The 19,242-nt window shown below is 38.5% G+C and overlaps 1 long non-coding RNA gene across 1 annotated transcript; it reads left to right on the top strand.

Annotated features, from left to right (window-relative positions):
- The first annotated feature begins 7,157 nt into the window (after positions 1–7,157).
- LOC146555565 (uncharacterized) lies at positions 7,158–7,963 on the top strand. Its single transcript, XR_014889167.1, has 3 exons — positions 7,158–7,245; positions 7,434–7,526; positions 7,936–7,963. It is a non-coding gene; the product is annotated as an uncharacterized LOC146555565 (long non-coding RNA).
- Positions 7,964–19,242: the final 11,279 nt, after the last annotated feature.

Below are 19,242 nucleotides of genomic sequence, written 5' to 3'. Positions count from 1 at the left end.
CTCAGCTTGAACCTGCTTTTCTTTCTTCATTGTGCGCGCATCTTTGTGACTGTCAAGCAGACACAAAGCCAACCAAATCCAAATCTCTTCCTTGTTAAAATCTCACACTTCCTTTTCCCTCCAATCCTCTCAAAGCTGTCTACCACGGCGCAAAGTGCCTTGTTAGATCTGATCTGTTGCTGCTTATCCTGCAATATCCCCAGCTTACTAAATCTGGATTATACAATTAAACTCCACAGTTTTGCATTTCAAAGCTTAAGCCCTTCATCAAAGCATAAACAACATACAGAATTATGAAAATGAACAACAGCTTAAAAAAAATTGAAGCCCGCCTGCACTGGATGTACACGTACAGAGGAGGAGCATGTATCCTCATCAGAAATACAAGAAGCTGGCTATTAGTTTACAATTTTGTGCTCATGAGCTGTTTCTCTTTTCTCTTTGGTTTCTCTTTTCAGGTTATTTACTGTGAATGCGATTCTTTCCCCTTGTCTGCCGGCTCATTCATTCGTCTCATTAGCAGTACCACTGTAAAGTCAGCTCTCAAAGCTTCCTCCATCAAGGCTTTTCCGCTGGAGCAGACTTGCTCTGGTTGCCTTCCTCATTCCCTCACATCCTCAGGAGCAGTCAGTGACAGTAAATAGCCGGGGATCTGCCTCGCTCTGCTATAAAAAGAAATTACACTGTTATGTCCAAAGTTAGGTCTTGGTCTTGATTCCCTTTGAGGTGAATTGTTTTTGCTTGTTAAAGAAGAATTGGGACCACCCAGTGGAGCAGTAAAATGTCCAGATGTCATGATCTAACGGTTATATCTGTAGTCACAGATTTTGCCAACAAATCAGTGCCTTAGAGAGCCATTGTGATTGCTCTGGGCACAAAAGTAAATGCACTAAGACAAATGTAACTTGTTCCATTTTCACAGAACAACATGCCTGTGGAAAACAGGAAGCATTGAGTTTGTGTTATGTATGTTAAGGCTGTCAGTGCGCTTCAAATAAAGGGATCAATAAACTCTCTGAAATTTTCCAATAGGTGATTGGTTACTGGAGGTTGTTGGCAGTTTCTGTGAAATTAATTGCCCGCGCCAGAATCATGCAGGGCTTGAAACCAGACATGTACCCCCCAGGTCGCTAAGGAAGTTTGTGACCAGATGCAAAAGCCTGTTGTCAGTCTGTAGCATGAAATTGGCTCTTAGGGATGGGACCCAGTTCTCTACAAGAACCGATTCCTAGTAGTCTAATTCCTTGGAATCATTAGTCTGCTTACCTATCGATCACGCTTATCGGTTCTTGTACTTGGGCTATAACGAGCTGACTTCAGTTGTTGGAGGAGGAAAAAGTAGTGGAATTTACAGCCTGGATATCGACATTGCTTTCATTTTTATTACACAAAAGGACAAGAGTGTAATGTTAATGTTCAAACTGCATCCAGGACAGAAACAACTGCATTATGTTGCTAACACAAATTTGGCTCATTGCAAGCACTCAGGTAAACCGCATGCTAATACTAAGCTAGCCAAAAAGTGAAGCGAATTCACTGAGTGAATGCCGATCTCAGCCCAGCACTGGGGTCAATGAGCAGTCATTGGTGAGCTGCGGTGAAGCCAGCCTACCACTGAACTTCATCAGGTAAGAAATGGATGAGCAGTCAGGCTGCAGTCTTTGTTTCTACCTGCACATGTTTCTACAGCAGAATCACCATGGCAATCGCTTTGTAGTTTCGTTGTGCTGGTTCTCATCACTTCTTTGCGCTCTTGGCTTTGTGTTCATAACTAAATACTAAGAAAAAAATCACATGTGTGTTCTCATTAGGGATTTGTGTGTGGATTGTAGTAGACTGTTAAATAGTAACTATGAGACGATGTGTTGCAGGTCATTTTACAGAGTAAGATGAAAGTAATGTTATGAGTAATTTATTATTTTCTCCTTGGAGTAATTAAGTAACACACTTACTTTTAATAAAACTGTTCTATGCAATATGTGTAATTCATTACTTTTTTGAGTAGTGACCTAACAAAGAGAGGAAATCCAACATGCACAAACATGCAATTTACACAAATGTAATATCTTTGATATGCTTCTTAGTGATAGTGGTAACTCAGCTGCCAGAGTGGCTATGACTCAGGAGGTAGAAGGGATCGTCTGCTTACCAGCAGTTCCTTCGTTCTGCATGCTGCATCCTTGGGAAGATGCTCAACTCCAAGTTGCCCCCAGTGAATCCATCATAGAGTATGTGGATGAATGTTAGACAAGGCTCTTGGGGATCAAATAGGAGCACTGTATAAATATGTGTGTGAATGAGGCTTGTAGTAATCGTCACTATATTTAAATGGTAAGTGTTTCTACGCAGGTCGGTGTCCTCCTTTTAAACTGTAGGAAACCGTGGGAATCAGCTTGAAAGCTGCTTTCATTAGTGTGGGAACCTCCAGCAAACACATGCCAGTTAGTTGGAGAATACATATTTTTTCCCTAGCAATGGGGTTTTGTAGGGTCTCTGACTGGTTTCTAGGTCTGTGTGATGGGCTAGTAAATTTTTTTTCAGCTGCTTTTGTTTCTCTCCAGGTGTGACCCATGAATAATTTTGAGAAAACACTGTCCAAAAATCGAAAGCAATTCCAAAGTAAATGACTTCTGCAATGGCCAATTTCCCATTGATTAGAGGTCTAAAAGATGTCATTAACATCTAGATGACATTTCTCTGTTTAAAAAAAACAGCAGCCCACATTTAAATCCCCACTTTTTTAATATGACCTACCCTTCAGAGCTAATCAATTGTTGCACAGAAACAGAGGGTTATGTTAGTTATGTTGGATTGTTGGGAGATGGTCACATACTGTGATAGTGCAGGGATATGTATAGTATTGCTTACTATGCAAATAATAATGATGGAAGCTAATTTACATTTATATAAATAGCCAAAACCTACCTTTCTTTCTTTCTAATTCTACATGGTTTTGGCTTCACTGGGGGGTGGGGGGTGCCAGTAAAAGTGACTTAATTAAGCCTTTCTCTCAACATGGGGCTGACAGGCACATAAACTATGTTAATTAGTAAGGCTTACAAAAGCTGGTAGGCATTTTTAAAACTTTGGACAATGCAAAGTAAGCTGTCCCTACTGTGATGCACTTCTGTTTAATAAAAAACTGTGCTAACGGCTTCTTATCTAAGAAATTAAACTATATTGATGTGCCTCCATTATCCCAACCAATTTTTATATACAAGCCACATCATTAAACCACTGACAAGTGAAGTGAAGCGCATCAATAGTCTCGTTATATTCCAATGTTAGCTGGAAAACTTTAGGTACTGGCATTCATATATTCATATAGTTAGGGCTGGACCAGGTGACCCTGAATCCTCCCTTAGTTATGCTGCAATAGACGTAGGCTGCCGGGGATTCCCATGATGCATTGAGTTTTTCCTTTCCAGTCACCTTTCTCACTCACTATGTGTTAATTGACCTCTCTGCATTGACAGAGACAGAGATTAGTAACAGATATGAATCTGTTACTAACCTCTGTCTCTCTTCCACAGCATGTCTTTTATCCTGTTTTCCTTCTCCCACCCCAACTGGTTGCAGCAGATGGCCCCGCCCCTCCCTGAGCCTGGTTCTGCTGGAGGTTTCTTCCTGTTAAAAGGGAGTTTTTCCTTCCCACTGTCGCCAAAGTGCTTACTCATAGGGGGTCATATGATTGTTGGGTTTTTCTCTGTATCTATTATTGTGCGATCTACTGTACAATATAAAGCGACTTGAGGCGACTTTTGTTGTGATTTGGCGCTATATAAATAAAATTGAATTGAATTGAATTAATTTGGATACTACTTTGACATGTACCACCGACATCTGACATTCTCCCGCATACACTTGCTGCAGAAGTGAACCTATTCTCACAAATTTCTGTAACAACATTGGGTCGCAGCTGTTGTGGCAACATGAGGATCTACCCTTTATTAGCTAGATGGCTTTTAGGTTGTGGCTGTTTGGTGTGTGCCTACTGCCTCTAATTATAGTCTTCCACATTTCTGCAGTCATTATACCTGCATGTTTTTTCTATTCTGCCATATAGTGGACATTGCCTTCATAAAGAAAAACTTGTTAATCAGACTATATGACAACTCTGCATCTTCATTCCCCACCTCTTTATGAAATTACTTCCTAGATTTGCTTCTTCTAAAAATGATCTGCATTGGTTTTTAATGATACTTATGAAACATAAGCTGACTTTTCTTCAAGCACTTTGTTTCCTTACTATACGGGGGCAGGTGAAGGAAATAACAACAAGACAAAGACACTGGACACCGAGGAACTGTACACCGATTTTTTTTCCACTTAAAATCCTCAAACTATTGAAACCATGCATTTTTTGTGAGGATAATCTTTGGGATTCATTGTAATCTTTCTGTGCTTGCATACTAACCCAGAAAGTGAAAAGGCACTGTCCTAAATGTGTCTCTGCTCCCCAGCATCTCTCCCTGCTCTCTATCTGTCCATCTTGCCTACTCATAACTTATTCCATTATGTTTCTCGGTTTCCTCCTCGCCCCAGCCCCCTGAGCGTTTCCCTGCCCTCTTTCCTTTCTTTGTCTTCTCTTTCATTTTCTGTTGATTTCCATCCCTCTAATCCTTCTTCTTGGTGTTAGGATGCAGGGTTTCTCAATTGCAGCTTCAAGGACAGTTTTCACGTCTAATCACAGACAATGCCTCACAGATATGACGATTGTGGGGATGACCCAGCCAGTTGTTTCTGATTATTTGTCCTCTACTGTCACGCCTCTTGCTCGGCCCTCCAGGTTGTGTTCTGGTGACCCATGGCAATGACCGTTCTCTCCCCAACAAACAGGCTCAGATACTGCACCACAGTCTAACATACTCATACAGTAAACTCATCTACATGTGTGTGATCTTGCCATATGCAAGGGATTTGCAAGCTTGTGTGGCATTTCCTATAAATTTATGCATGCTTTTGTGAATCAAGAGAATGAGGCCACCAATGGGGTTGTATAGATTTTATTTTCTCTGCTGATACTCCCCAGTGCTCAGGGGAACCCTGACCCTGGCAGTTTGCTGGCAAGCCGAGGCTCCCATTGATCACTTCTCACACAGTAAACAAACAAAGTCCCATCATCCCTTGCAGTGTCTCTGAGCAGAACAGACTCCAGGGCACAGACTGGCAACATTGGGCCTATAATCCTGCATTACCCGGCTGAGGTTTACTTTGTGCCGATAAAACTTTACTACCGTATCGTATATAAAATAAATCAAATGAAGAAAATTTATTAGATCCAAAGGTGTTATCAGCACAGACTACAGCACACACAGTATCAGAATCCCAAAAGAATTATTTTGCAATAGATGAGAAAAGATATTGGATTAGAAATAGAGTAGCTTATTTATTTATATATTAATAAAAACTCTGTTATGATCAATGATGCTGGTAATTTTAAATGATGTGTCTGGAGATGTGAATTTGTTTTTCCCTACGGGTTTAATGCTCTTCTCCAAAGAAACCCATGGGGTCAATGATTGCATTTCATGCCTTGAACTTCTCACACTGTTAACATACCCATTTAATCATACCTGAAAGTATTTTATAGGCAAAGGCAAAAATAAGAAAAAAAACTTCAATCCTTGGGATTCAAAAGACCAAAGTAGAAATCATATGATAATGACATTCAAACAATTTCTTTGTGATGTGATACTGGGCAGGTGACCTGCAATGCAGAATTGCTAAAACTGCAGTTCCTTAAATGGCCACCAGACCATATGCATTAGTTCAGGGGTGGCCAACTCCAGGCCTCGAGAGCCGGTGTCCTGCAGGTTTTAGATATCACCCTGGGTCAACACACCTGAATCAAATGATTAGTTCATTACCAGGCCTCTGGAGAACTTCAAGAAATGTTTAGGAGGTAATTTAGCCATTTAAATCAGCTGTGCTGGATCAAGGACACATCTAAAACCTGCAGGACCCCAGCTCTCGAGGCCTGGAGTTGGTCACCCCTACATTAGTTAATGCCCATCTTTACTCAAAAATACATATTTTCAAAACCTAGTAAAACTCTGGTATTTACATTTAATATGGATTAACATTACACATTTAATAGGGACATGGCTGCATACATTTAGACTGTTACTCTTTGAACATCTTAAATTTAATAACTGAAAAATAACATTGCTTGCTCTGTGATTAATTATAACCATTATTAACTATAACCAGCTTCTTGTGCCCATGAAGTCCACCCATAGAGTCTTTGGATGCACTTTGATAACCAAGCTTGCTAGCTTTGGCTGATGATTAAACGCTCAGCTCTTGTCTAATTATTGTCACTTTTTCTCAGAAAAGGCCAAGATGGTGACATACATAATGATGTTTTGAGGCTTCAAAATAGGAATTTGGAAAGGGTTTTCATATGGTCGTTAAGTGTCTCTTTTTTAATTTGACTCCATTCCAGGTAACTCTGCTCACACATATTTTGGACTAACCCCTCTATCTGAACACCAAGTTTGCTTGTTTGTGGGTGTACTCCCATCCCCCCAAGAAACCCTCACCAGCAATACGCAACATCATGCACTTACAAATGTACTTTCAGCCCTTGTACTTACATGTAAAGCAATAAGCCTATCCATCATGGGGTGGCCAACTCCAGGCCTCGAGAAGCGGTCTCCTGCAGGTTTTAGATATCACCCAGGGTCAGCACACCTGAATCAAATGATTAGTTCATTACCAGGCCTCTGGAGAACTTCAAGAAATGTTTAGGAGGTAATTTAGCCATTTAAATCAGCTGTGATGGATCAAGGACACATCTAAAACCCGCAGGACCCCAGCTCTCGAGGCCTGGAGTTGGCCACCCCTGCTATACATCTTTTAAACAGAGAATAAATATCTAATTCAAACAAAAGTCTTTATATTCAAGCAAGTGCAGAAACACCAAGAAACTTTACTTTTTTAAATTTTAAAAATTAACTGCTACATCTAATGTTTGATATACTACTAAAGCAACCCAAGAGTTTCTCAAGGCAAAGAAATTGAATAGTTAGGGTTCCTCCTCTTCTCCAGGTGCACACCTGCCTTCTCTCTGTTTCTCCTCTCCTGCTCAATCTGTCTTTCCCTATCCTGTGTCCTCCACATCTCGCTACAGATTTCATCCTGGTCCATCAGGACTAAACTGAGAGCTGAGCTGAGCTAATTGAAGAATTGGAATTGTGGAGTTTTGGAGAAACTCAACTGATCAATGAGTTGAATCAGCGCGTGAGTATAATAAAGAGACTTTGGAGAAGCTCACCCTGCGAAAGGACTTCATATAGGACTTTATTATGAACCCTTGAAACTTTGTACAACCTACCTGAGTTAATTCCAGAAAAGTTTAAGTTAGAATTCCAAGCAATATTCTTGCCTATTGTGTTCGCAAAATTTTTAATGAAATGTGTTTTTTCCAGTGCGTCTGTCTTTTGAAAATCCTAACATAACAGGAACATTTTCAGTGGCCCAGTCAGTCACCTGATCTCAACCCAACTGACAAAGCTTTTCAGGTATTAAATACAACACTAAATGCAGAAAAACCCACAAACTTGCAGCAACTAATGGCTGCTGCAGTAAAGGCAGCAGAACATTAAAAAAAAAACATTTGGTCCTATTTATGGGTGCTAGAATTGAGATTTCCCTCCAAGTACTCAAAACATTCCTTATATTTAAAGTTATATTTGTCTAATTACTTTGGGGCCTTTGGAAATGGGGGACTGTGTATAAAAATGGATGTAATTCCTAAACAGCTGATGTAATTTGTTTTTTTAAAGCTCTTTGTTTAAAGATGAAAATCTGCCCTTCAATCATGTATTGATTGTTTGCTTTAAAATCGACTATTGTGGTGTATGGAGGCAAGAGTACAAAAACTGTCTTTGTCTAACAAATTATGGGTCTAACTGTATGCTGACATTACAGCGTCTCCTTTGGGTACCCATTGCTCAAGAACCTTCATACCTACAGGTAGGAAAATTACATCCCGGAAGACACCATGTGACGCTATGCGACAGCTTGAATTGTTTTTCCTTTGAATGCCAACACATAAATATTAAGTTGTCTTGAGCACAAAAGCAAAAACTTCCACCTGTGATGATGAAGTAGCATTAAGGTGAAACTGTCTGGATGATTGGAGGCAAACTAGACATAAACAAAACACCATATAATTAAAGGTAACTATATGGTAATTAAGCCGTATACTATCAGCTTTCTTGACAACATGATGCAAACCTTTTATGTTATGAAACAAAACAACAGAGAATATACATTCTCTTTGTGTTGCTCTATTTCTGGCATAGAGGAAACTATAGTTTCTTTATTTTCCACAGTTTCCTGATTGCAAATGAGGTGACAGTGTTCTTTGTATCCTCAATTGCTCCTCGGGTTGCTTTTTTCCTCATCTCACAGCGATGTCTCCCTGCGATCAAGACGGATCAGCCTTGCAGAGAGAGGGAGAGAGAGAGAAAAGAGAGAGACCAGCCGCTGTACCATTCACACATTATTTGCACTCACTACTCTTGCACTTGACAACATAATTACCAAAGCTCAGGCCCTGTGCAATTAAAAGCCAGTGGCTGCTGACAAACGGGGGTTTGAGTTAAGGGAACATGGCAAAGATGAGTCAAGATCTCAGCAAAGGTGTTCGAAGATAGCAACTGTCCCAGTGTTTTGACAATGCTGACAGTAATAGAGGAAGGATCATGAATAACAAGGAAAAGTTTTACCATCTTAGCAACAGATGTTAGTTGCCAGACTATTTAGATTCCATTCATTAAAAGTCCTTCCAACCATAAACTTTGTTTATGAATGTGCTGAGAGAAGAGGCTGGCTGAAGGAAGTGAGGAACAGTTTGGGGGGCTTTAAATAGCAGCTTCTAATGGTTTGGCTTTTTTTGCACTATTCAGTTTAATATGACCTACAAACATTGACTTTTCAAATTACCAGATGGTCAAGGCTCACAGAATTAAACTAATGAATTATTCAGGCACCTCTCATTAATTTTAGGTCAAACATTTTAAGATTTTTCACTTACATGCTGGCCTCGGGCACTGATGTTGTGAATTGAGCATTGCCTGGAAACTGCACTACACAGCTCCATTTGTAATTACTGCAACTTGAGGTCAGGTCATTGTCAAGAACTGTGACGCTTCAACATGAGCTGTTTCTGTTTTTTCCCTCATTCAGGAAGATGAACTGGTGACCTGTCAAAAACCCAGTGTCAACTTGGACAGACCACAACTCCACCACATGAAGATGAATGGCATTTGATCATGAATTTTGAAATGCTAATAACTAGTATTTCAATGGGCAAAATCAAACACTATATCAATAAACCCATGTCATACATGCAGTCAGTGGACACTTCATTAGATACACCTTGCTTTTAGAGTTGCATTCAATTTCTCAATGCCCTGTTTTTCCTGAAGGTCCAGAATGTGCCAGGAAAATAAAAAAGGTTTTGTGTTGTTTACACCAAAGTCTGTCCCTACCATTGGAATTTCACAGGACTCATGAGTCCACGCAATGATTTTTCAGTCTTCTACTGTGTAATTGTGATAATTGCGTTGAGCCTGTGCTCATCTATTCAGACCATTCTCTCTAAAACTAATAGATCGCTGTGAAATACTATGACCAGCTCATCTTAGCAATAACCATTTCACTTTTAGTCACTTAAATAACCTCCCCCCCAATTTTGATGCTCCCCACTTCAAAATCTTCAAATAGCATGATTAGGCTTGTCTGCATGTCTAAATGCATTGTGTTGCTGCCATGTGATTGGCTGGTTAGAGCTCTGGGACGATCGTGGCTATGGGGCGATCGTGGCTATGGGGCGATCGTGGCTCAAGAGTTGGCAGTTCATCTTGTAATCGGAAGGTTGCCGGTTCGAGCCCCGGCTCCGACAGTCTCGGTCGTTGTGTCCTTGGGGAAGACACTTCACCCGTTGCCTACTGGTGGTGGTCAGAGGGCCCGGTGGCGCCAGTGTCCGGCAGCCTCGCCTCTGTCAGTGCGCCCCAGGGTAGCAATGTAGCTTGCCATCACCAGTGTGCGAATGTGGTTGTGAATGGCTGGATGACTGGATGTACTGTAAAGCGCTTTCGGGTCCTTAAGTACTAAGTAAAGCGCTATACAAATACAGGCCATTTATCATTTACTCTGTATTAATGAGCAGTTGAGCAGGTATATCCAACAAAGTGGGTGGCGAGCTTAAATATATGTATCCTGGGACTGTGTTGACTGTAAATCCAGCTTTATTTCCAAGCAAGTACAAAGAATTATCAATCAACTCTGCAGTCTCCATGAACTACGTACCACCCTTCAGTTCACTGTTTATGGTCAACTTCACTTTTTTGGTTTTCCTTATTTATTTATTTCATTTATTTATTCTTTTTGTAATTTGTACTTATTGTAGCAACCAGCCCAGCATGAAACGGCATTAGAGGATGAAAATGAGGACAGGATACCATTTGGCTAAAGCTTAAGTTGGGAAATTGGTGGTCCCCAAACAAAGCTAAAAAAAGTGTATAATTTTTTTCTGTTTGTAGGCCAATTCTGCTCCATTTTGTACAAACTGTCTATTTACTAACCTCTGTCTTTGTAATGGGACATACCTCGATGATCAAATGCAGACACTAAGAGCATCTAAGCACTCAGGCTACTGAGAAAGTATATCTATCTATATACTATCTTATGCGAGTCCTTAATAAAACAAGCGCAGGGCAGTTAAATTCATTCTGCAGGTCAGATGACTTTGTTACCAGCAGATAGAAAAGTCCCTTGGCTTGGGGGCTATTTAGATAAAGAAACACAAGCACTCACATAGGTTTGTCTGTGAGCCTGAGTGCACGAATGCAAGGCCAGGGGAAAATGACTGCCACCTGTGATGTGTGTTAAGTCTGACTAATTATGTCCCTGTATCTATTTTTATGGTAATATGTGCAACCCTTCTGTGCACTGAACATAAATCACAAATATAGTTTTTGTTTTTTAATGAAGAAAAATTACCAACTTGTGGCTGCACAGCTTGTTAGACAAACAAAATGACTCAAAGTTCCCGGTGGGCAACGTGGCTCCAACCTTTCCAAATGAGCTCTCCATCACATGTAATCAATAATTGTCAGCCCTTGCTCTGCTCTGAGTACTGCTGCTTTCAACTATTCCAAACTTTGCATTTTTTCCCTGCCTTGCCCACTGAGTCCGCAGTTAAACATTAATCAGGTGATTTGGGCCAGCAGGGCCAGTCTTTACAAATTATTTAACTGTAAACCCTTAAACAATATTTTAGAACTGAAGAGAAAATATAAGAGAGATGAAATAATGGCAGCTTTTATTAACTAAACGTTTGTGAGCAGTGAGCTCTATAATTAAGCTGACCCAATGTAAGTTTATATATCTGATACTCTGCCAGAAGTTTTGTGCTATTTTGTACTATTTGTTTACTTTAGTACAGAATCACTTCTGCAGTGTCAAAATATTCCAAACAATCAGCCCTGAAATAATATAAATTACAGTATTTCACCCCTTGAGAACTGGCTCATGATGCAGAAAGAAGAAATGTAGAATTTTCATTAGTGAGTTTATTTGTTTATTGGAATCTTTTGGACAGATATGATATTTGTTTAATTATAAAAAGGGCGAGAATTACAGCTCGGGTTGGAAAACAGCTCATCAAATGAAAAGGTAGCCAGGCATTAAAAACGAGATGTTTTGCAATATCTGGCATGCTGGTGCTTTATTGTATTTGTATCAACAGAGGAAGTTTCTTAGCGGAGTCTTGGTGTCACGTCGGGAATGGCCGATGTGTTTGAGGAGCGTGGACCCGAATGCAGACACACGAGGGACAGGACTAAAGCTGATCAAAAAGCGAGCTGTTTATTTTGGCCAATAACTACCACAAAAAGAAAAGCAAAGGCACACAAAGGTGCAAAACTAAACAATAACCTAAACTGGGAAAAAACTAACGCAGGACATGGAAAAGTTCTAATGATCACCATAAACCTAAACACGAGAAAACCAAGACTAGAGAACTATGACAGCCATAAAACAAGAGGTGAGAATAACAGACAACCTGACACCAGACAGAGGTACACAGGTCTAAAATACACAGAAAGGTAATGAGGGAAGTGGAAACACCTGGGGAAACACACCTGACACAAATGAACATGACACCACAGGGGAAGCAAAACGAAACTCACTGAACATGGAAACAAGACTTTCAAAATAAAACGGGAAACATGAAGGGACATGAACTGGGGCACGCAAGCTTGACACAAGAGACAGAAAGAGGGAGCGAGAGAGGGACACAGGAGAGAAAGGGGGAACCACATAGATGTGGAGAAAACACACGACAAACAGAAAAGACTCATAAACAAGAGACAGGTGAAACATAAACTATACTAAAACTCAACTAAATCCTAACTAATAATAACAACACAAGAACTTAGCATATTTCCAATATAACATAAGATTTAAAAAATACAAAATAAACTCAAAATGCTGGCTCACAGACCCAGCCCCTGACATTTGGCCTTCTATTCTTGAACTACACCTTTTTTCTGAAGCTGTCACGACTTTTCAAACTTGCAAGAAAAAAGAGAAAGAAGACATATTTGTTTTCTCCATACCTATTTCAGAATCTTGTAAACAAGAGCACAGATGATGTGCTCAGCTTAAAAGCTCACTCCCTAAGCAAAACTCTCAGCTGATATTTTCACACATTGCCTGTATGTTAGATGCAGTTTTTAATCAGTGGGTGACTTTGGATTTTTTTTTTTTTTTAAAGCATTAACAACAAAGCAACACTGACGATCTCACCACTTCAGTCTGAGGTTATTATAATTTAAATGGAAAGTTTAGCAGTGTTTACTCCAGAGGCAGTGATAAACAACAACAAATGACCTGCTCTCTGGAGTTAATAGAAATTGTCTTAGAGGTGAATGTGGTCAGCCCAGTAGTATGCAAAGTATTAACTGAAAATGATGAAATGTCACATAGAAACAACATTTACATCCTGAGATAAAAAGGCACGTTGCCAGTGTTATAACTGCCCCCTACTTGTTTACATCTATCTCACTTCACAGCTATTTCTGTTATTTTGTTTTTGCCAAAAGCATAAGCCAATTCCATATTTTAACTAGTTTTTTTCTTTACAGTAAAGTTTTGCTAAACAAATTTCCTGATCATACTCATACTTTAACAGGTATTGATACCTGGAAGCTACCTAGTAGTAGCAGCACGATTTGCAGGTTACTCCTGTGGAGGGCTAATAGGAACATGGAGCATGGAGCTTGCTCAAGGAGCCACAACCCTCCCATTCAGATGATCCTTTTGCATTTTGACAATCAAGAAATATTACAGTACACTCAACATGAGTGCAAGTTGTCATATGCTGTCAGGCTCACTCTCCACTTTTTGCTGCAGCGTTAAGTGGCAGTATTAGTTGGGCCACTTAGTCAATTGATGATTTATTATTTCCCTGCTCACCTTAGCTGTGTGCTTACCTTTGCCCTTCTTTGTCGCAGAATCCGCCATAGGTGTGCCAACCTGGCTCACTTCTGGAAGATCTTGCCTGTCCCACTCTCAGCCACTGAAGAATACCTACCCAAGTTCATACATAGACATCCTGAGAATCAACGGCTGAGATATTACTCTTAATATACATTATATATCCTCCCATACAGGATCCATCTTATCTTAAAATAATCAGGTCCCATCTTATCTTAATGACCTCATAGTACCATGTCTGTTGAAGGTTTCTTCCTGTTTAAAGGAAGTATTTCCTCCTCACTGTCACCAAATGCTTGGCCATAGGGAGTCATGTGATTGTTGGGGTTTTCTCTTTATTATTGCAACATAAAGTGCCTTGAGGGGACAGTTGCTGAGATTTTGTGCTATATAAATCAAATCAAATTGACTTGTTATCATTTTTAAAAGTCTGCTTCTTGTGGTGCTGAATTGTAATGTAAATCATCTGCGGTCCTGTTTTAAAAGCATACTTGAAGTCCCTTCCTTGAATAATAATCTCTGTATTTTCTCAAACTGGTGCAGTTGTTAAACTGAAAGCGTTCCTTATAAAAGACTAAACTCTTTCCAGTATGTTCTGCAGTTGTCTTGTGCACAAACCAAGTCAATGCACATTTAGGAATTTGAGTTGAGTGCTCTATTTGTAGTCAGACTGATTCTAGTTAATAAAAAAATAGCATTTTGTGATTGTTATTAACCAAAGAAAGATGGGAGTATAATTGAAATCTGATTAAGACTTTTCAGACTTCTCATCTGTGGAAATGTTGTGCTCTAAGCCTGTGCTGCAGAACTGTTAAAAATAGGTATTCAAAAGACTACCAGAACAATATTTGCGTCATTAGTTGAGCTGTCCCAGCTTGTAAATATATTTGTGATATGTTCTGGTAGTAGCTTGCTAATGAAATATTTGAATAGGTCAACAAACTTTAAGGCATAACATAAACCATAGGCAAAATAACTCTGACAGGTCCAGATGCAGATATAATGAGAGCAAGGACAGGCAGTACAAGTAAACTATTTCAACCTGTGCGTCATCCTCACCCCCACTCCTACTCCTACCTCCTCCCCACCATTAAAACCTTCTAGAAAAGGCAGATATTTTGAATAAATGGAGTGTAAATAGTTGAGATTTACAGCAAAAACAAACAAACATAACTAGAAAAATTTGCATTTCCTGCGAAAATGCAGTGTGGATGCTTTAAAGCTGAAGCTGCATGCAAAAAGTAACTGAAAAAGCTGAAAAGTTGCAGAAATTGTAAAAACTTTTCAGAAGCAAAAGAACTTTGCGAAAATGTAATAACTTAGCAGAACTGCAATATCTTAGAGGAAACATAATACTTGGCAGAAATACAATAGCATAGCAGAACTTAGCAGAAATATTGTAACTTACCAGAAACATGATAACTTCTCAAAAATACAAGAATTTAGGAGAAATAGTATAACATAACAGAAAGAATATATTTAGCCAAAAATACTTAAACATTACAGAAACACTATGATTTAGAAAAATAGTACAACATAGCAGAAATACTGTGATTTACCAGAGACACTGTGATGAACTATGAATATTGTAATTTTAAATTAATACTATGCTTTAGCACAAATACTATCATTTGACAGAAATATTATAACATAGCAGAAATACAATTATATAGCAGAAATGCTGTATTTAGAAAGAAAACTATAATATAGTAAAAATAGTATGATTTGGCAGAAATACTATATTTAGCACATATACTGTAACATGACAGAAATTCCTCCAATTAGTAGTAATACTTTAACATAACACAAATGTTATGATTTGGCACAAAAATCATGATTTGTCAAAAATACTATGATTTAGCAGAAATACTATGATTGAGCAGAAGTACTAAGATGTAGTAAAAGTACTTTGATTTAACAGAAATACAATTATGGAGGAGTAATACTTTAAAATGGGAGAAATATTGATACACACACACACACATACACAGAGCCTAAAGGGAAGAGTATTTGTGCCATGGAGTGTTAACAAGAATGTGAGGTCCATATTAGAAAAGCTGGTAAAATCATAAAGGTTTGCAAAATTGTAATAAATGATGAATATGAATAACTGGTCTGTGACAGTGTATTAATTTGTAGGGAAAAAACATGTTGACCAAGGTGGAATCGAACACACAATCTTTGGCTTGCAGACCCGTGTCATTACCAACTACGCCACTGGGAAAGAGAGCAGGCAACTTGAAAAACAGGGTGATGAGCAGTCAGAATTAGATCGCGGTAAGAGGCAAAAAACACCGTTTTTTGGAGTTACAAAACGTTGTGTAACTCAAAAACTACGGACTTTGGTGTACTTTGACTGCGATTTTCATTGCTCCTTGTACAACCGTTGCTGAGATATGACGAGAGAGGAAACGGAAGACCTCAGATATGATTGGCTGGCTGGGAAGCCGTGCAGGCCCTGATCTGTATATTTGAATGTCTGAGTCCTCACAGAGGATTGGCTGCCTGGGGACCTGGAAGAAATGTATAGAAATAGTATGATTAAGCATAAATACTACATTTAGCAGAAATACTATATTAAGCACAAATCCTATAAAAAGCAGAAATACTATATTAAGCATAAATCCTATAAAAAGCAGAAATACTGTACTATGATTTGGTAGAAAAACTATAATTAATCAGAAATACTATATTTGGCAGAAATACTATGTTTTGGCAGAAATACTATATTTACCTCAAATCCTATAAAATAGCAGAAATAGTATGATTTAGCAGAAATACTGTATTTAGCACAAGTACCAAAAAGTAGCAGAAATACTATGATTTAGCAGAAATACTATGATTGAGCAGAAGTACTAAGATGTAGTAAAAGTACTTTGATTTAACAGAAATACAATTATGGAGGAGTAATACTTTAAAATGGGAGAAATATTGATACACACACACACATACACAGAGCCTAAAGGTAAGAGTATTTGTGCCATGGAGTGTTTTTGAAACTTAACTACTTCCTCATATTTTCACATGGAGCAACCATTCAAAACTTTAAAATGGTCTCAAATTATTGGGCTATTCAGGTATAAATCAGCTTTTTCAAATCTTTTACCGTTTTACTTTTATGCCTCTTAAAGTTTTCAGTTGCAAAATTGTGATTTTTCACAAAATACATGTGTCGTTATGGTTGCTATGCTCTTGGCTTCCAGTGTGTCACTGAAGGTTTTGCAGTCTTCTCTTCATGTCTGAACAACTTCTTGCTACTTGCTCAATTTTCGCTCAACTTCCACAAATTATACATCAAAACGTAGGTATTTTTGCTGGCTTTCAAGAAATGTCACCATCATTGTTGTGGGATTATAGAATTTTTGCAAATCTCCTCAGACCAACACAAAGTCGGAAAACTCTCCATAGAAAGTCAATGGAGAGTTTGTTCAAAATCACCGCTTGATTTCTGTAATGAGAGGCATATTCGAATCGTCATATCTCCTTAACGAAGCAAAGTTAAGACATGAGGCTTGTCCCAGTATATCTTCAGACACTCCTGACGCTCACAATTCAAGAATTTCTTTCTCACCTATTACCATTCTGAAATGAGTTGGACTTGTTTGAGGGTAGGAAATTCGTCCTTCGCTCAGATTTCTTCAGATTTCAAACCCTGGAAATGAACCACTTTTTTCTCTCGTCATAACTTTTTGTTGGATTTCCACAGAGACCTGAAAATTTCCATGACTGTTCACCAAAGCCTGCTGTCTCTTACGGTGAAAGATGCTCCAAATAGATTTAGAGTTACAAAGCGTTGTTTGAGGGCAGGTCAAGGCTGTTTTTGCTTCGCTTTACTCAGTTATGGTGCATTACAAGTCAAATATCTTTAATAATTCATATTTTAATGATAAATTGTTAACACTTTAAGATTCCCCCATCTCTTCTGAACAAAACGGTGTAAGAATGACCGTTCTAGCCCCTACGGTTAGGAAATTATGGTCATTTGTTTGAGGGGAGTCGTCACTATGAGAAATAGACTGCAAAAATCCTGTGTCTCTCTGTGCTGCGTGCACCTGTTTTGGTGGGAAAAAGTACACAGCCTCTGTGGATTCAAATTCAGCAGCTCCCAGGCTGCTTGACTGAAAACATGCTTCTCTCTCCCTGTGTGTGTGTGTGTGTGTGTGTGTGTGTGTGTGTGTGTGTGTGTGTGCATGAGAGAGAGAGAGAGAGACCCACTTTAGTGCAGCATCTCATTGTTGGAAAAAAATACAATATATTCAGACTGGTTGACTGGCATAGACCCTCCGTGTGTCTCTCTCTGTGCATTTGTGTATACATATTTGATTTTGTGTGTATCTGTTGGCTGTTCCTTCTTGTTTTTTAAATGTATTTTTATTTCTTTATTTTTTTTTCACAGGTGAACAACAATTAGTTTTGTGGGAACTTAACCATGTTCCGTTTTTTTTTTTCAACTTGTCATCTTACTTTTCCAGTATTTTCACTTAAGTTATTACTATTCTGCTCAATCATAGTATTTGTTCTAAATCATTGTTATTATGCTATATTGTAGTATTTCTGCTAAACCATACTATTTCTACTATATTATATTTTTCTTTCTAAATATAGCATTTCTGCTATATAATTGTATTTCTGCTATCCTATAATATTTGTGCTAAACCAGAGTATTTGTGCTGCATCATAGTATTTCTGTCAAATTATAGTATTTGTGCTAAAACATAGTATTGATTTAAAATTACAATATTCATAGTTCATCACAGTGTCTCTGGTAAATCACAGTATTTCTGCTATGTTGTACTATTTTTCTAAATCATAGTGTTTCTGTAATGCTTAAGTATTTTTGGCTAAATATATTCTTTCTGTTATCTTATACTATTTCTCCTAAATTCTTGTATTTTTGAGAAGTTATCATGTTTCTGGTAAAATACAATATTTCTGCTAAGTTCTGCTATGATATTGTATTTCTACCAAGTATTATGTTTCCTCTAAGATATTGCAGTTCTGCTAAGTTATTCCATTTTAGCAAAGTTCCTTTGCTTCTGCAAAGTTTTTACAATTTCTGCAACTTTTCAGCTTTTTAAGCTAGTTTTTGCATGCAGCTTCAGCTTTAAAGCATCCACACTGCATTTTCGCAGGAAATGCAAATTTTTCTAGTTTTATTTGTATTTTTGCAGAAATATATGCCAACTGCATCATATAGTTTTTCACAAATAGCAATACTGAGATTTCCACAGCTTAATTTGGTTCAGCTGTCCGTTCTGCTTTAGCCATGTTTAGCCATGCCAATAACAGGGCTATAGAACTGACCCCAAAGCAGTTCAGACTTTTTACCTTTTAGTCTACAGTATGTAACTGGGCATGTGGAATGCTTCAAGTAGGAAATGGTATTAGGTATTTTTCATTTAATCAGGTCTTTAATTCCTTTTCAGGAATAAAACCAACTTAAAACAAACAGCCAAGGTACACTTGAGAGGACATGCGCTACTGCTGTTATTATTGTCATGTTTTGGTAATGTTGGGGTAGTAAATTGTGGAAGTTTCCCAGCACACGAAATCTCATAGCTAATCACTTTCTACAACTAGTGCAATTTACCATAATTTTCAGTCCTCGTAGCGGATGCTATCTCTCCATTTAGTCATCTTAAATTCTATTTTTAGCCGACACAACCTCCTCCTCTTCCTCCTGCTGCTCTCTTCTCCTTACTTCCTTATGTTATCTCATCTGAAAGC

Source organism: Mchenga conophoros, linkage group LG17 (assembly GCF_057382185.1).
Source record: "Mchenga conophoros isolate Kocher_MC1m ecotype Shallow Benthic linkage group LG17, M_conophoros_male_GT1.1, whole genome shotgun sequence".
Taxonomy (NCBI): Eukaryota; Metazoa; Chordata; class Actinopteri; order Cichliformes; family Cichlidae; genus Mchenga; species Mchenga conophoros.
This window is presented reverse-complemented; position numbering and strand designations above follow the sequence as displayed.